Source organism: Rhagoletis pomonella, unplaced genomic scaffold (assembly GCF_013731165.1).
Source record: "Rhagoletis pomonella isolate Grant_MI unplaced genomic scaffold, Rhpom_1.0 Rhpom_scaffold_00003, whole genome shotgun sequence".
Lineage (NCBI taxonomy): Eukaryota > Metazoa > Arthropoda > Insecta > Diptera > Tephritidae > Rhagoletis > Rhagoletis pomonella.
In genome coordinates, this window is record NW_023458557.1 from 1,356,167 (window position 1) to 1,358,651 (window position 2,485).

A 2,485-nucleotide genomic window follows, 5' to 3' on the forward strand; every position below is an offset into this window, starting at 1 on the left:
AATCCTCTTTTAAACTCTAGCTACTCCTCTGTATATGGAAAGTTCTCTGACATCCTTGGCCGTCTTGATGTGGTTCACCACAATTTCCATATCTCCAATCTTCATATCTGTGATAATATGTTACCTGACAAAAAATCTAATCTGACAATTGAGAGCATTAAGACTCATCACTCTATGATTTTAAACAGCTATAAAAACAGAGGTTTTTATATTCTGTATAGTGACGCCTCCCTGGCTGAAAATAGCACGGGCTGTGGAATTTTTAACTACTCCCAGAACTCTGATCACCTTTTTTTGTATTGATTTTAAGTCTTCCTCCACTTTTGGAGAACTTCATGCCATCAATGAAGCAATTAGCATTGCTATCATGAACAAACAGGACAAGGTTGTTATATTCACCGACAGCCTCACCTCTTGCCATATATTAAAAAACTCTCAAACAAAAAATTCCATTGCTCAACAAATACATAAAAAAATACTTGACGCGGATAGTATACTGATAGATCTGGTATGGACCCCAAGCCACGTTGGCATTCTGGGGAATGAAAGGGCAGATGAACTAGCCAAAAAAGCCACCAGTGAAGGTACCTCTATAAGGGCCAAATACACAGTTGACGAAGCTATTAGGCAGATTAAAAATACCATATTTGATGAATGGTACAATGAAAATTCTTAAACTACTCCTCATTAAAATACAACCTTTTTGCATCTGTTTTTCCATGCAGGAGAAATTTCGCCTGGTTTATAAAACTAACTTTAGCACCAACGGACATTAAAACGCTTAACAGAGTCCTATCAGGACACACGTATGATAAGGCATATTTGTTTAAAATCAATTCTTTGAATTCGCCACGTTGTTACTGTGGACAACTTGATGACTACATTCACCAAACCTTCCACTGCAGAAGACTCGATAATATCAGAGCTGAATTCGATATCTTCAACAATGCTACCGATTTTCATTCAATTTTTCAAAACAATTATCTAGCCAAGATAACTCAGCTTGCCAAATTTTTTCAAAAGGCCAAAATGTCTTTTTGATGTAAAAACTTGTCGTTAAATTTCCTAACCAGTTTGTTACATTTTACGCCTTTTTAATTTTGCTATTCGTCACATATCATGTATAATATTTAATCGTTCCACCTAGCCCAAGCCTTTATAGTCCGTTATCGCGCAAACCACTGAAAATACATGGCAATCACAACTGCCTTCTGATACACATGCTGTATACACATCATCATCCACACAATCAAAATCACTAATACACGGCTTCAGTTAACAAATTGCACTTGGAGAATCAACCGCACTAAACAACACAAGCAGAAGCTACTACACGGGTTTTGGCCAGCGGTACTACTTTGTGTAGCAGTGGAAATACTACAGACACATAAGCAGTTACACACCTTGTTGAGCATACCATACCTGGAGGAACAACCTGACTATAGGGACTGTCGTCCTTTCAGTCATAGATTTCAGAGCCAAAAAAAAAAATAAAATAAAAGTAAATCGTTTATTTTTAACATGCCGTGGCCAACGGATAGGCCTCCTAACAGGTTTTCCGAATTATCGGACTACGACATGAACCCGCAAAAAAAGAAAAAGCCTAACGTAAAACTAAATGATTTTCCGCTTCTTCCCCAAAAATCCACGCCAAACAATAACCCCAATTTATATTAATTTCCTCTGCCGATAGCAACATCTCCCTCTCACAACTAAGTCCGTTCGCCATTAAAAAATGCATCGAGGCCATATCGACTGAAATAGATTCGATTTCGCAGATAAGAGATGGTAATCTACTAATCTTAACCCGCAAAGCCCGTATCGCTGAAAAATTCTTGAGAGCCAAGTCTTTGGCCAACCTGTGCCCAATAAATGTTAAACTACACGATAACTTAAACTCTGTCAAAGGAGTAATATACGCACCCTGCCTCAAACACGTGCCTGAAAATGAGATCATCAGCGAAATGAAAAACCAAAATGTTACCGGAGTATACAAGTTTTCGCGACAAGTTGATGGCAAGTCGGTCTTCACTGGCCTAATGGTTGACGTTCGACCTCTATCGCCTTCCAGAGTCTGTAGACGTTGCATGGTACAAGGTCAAAGTTCAACCATACATGCGCTGCAAGAATTGTCAGCGATTGGGACATACCCTAAAACGATGCGTAAGTAACCCTGCTTGTTACAACTGCAACCTACCTCCACATTCTTCCGAAGAGTGCACAAGAACTTTCTGCGCTAATTGCGCAGGAGAACATCCATCCTCCGACAGTAACTGTCCTAAATTCGTCCAAGCCAAGGAAGTACTTAAAATTATCACCCTAGAAAAATGCAGTATGGGCGAAGCTCGACGCACACAGAGAGGAAGACAGCCATTCCAGCAAGTATCAACAACTTACGCCAATATGACTAGAAATTCCGCTTCCGCTCCCTCGCGGTTAGGGACTCCTAGCAATATATCAAAAAATAACAACTCTTTAAAAACAA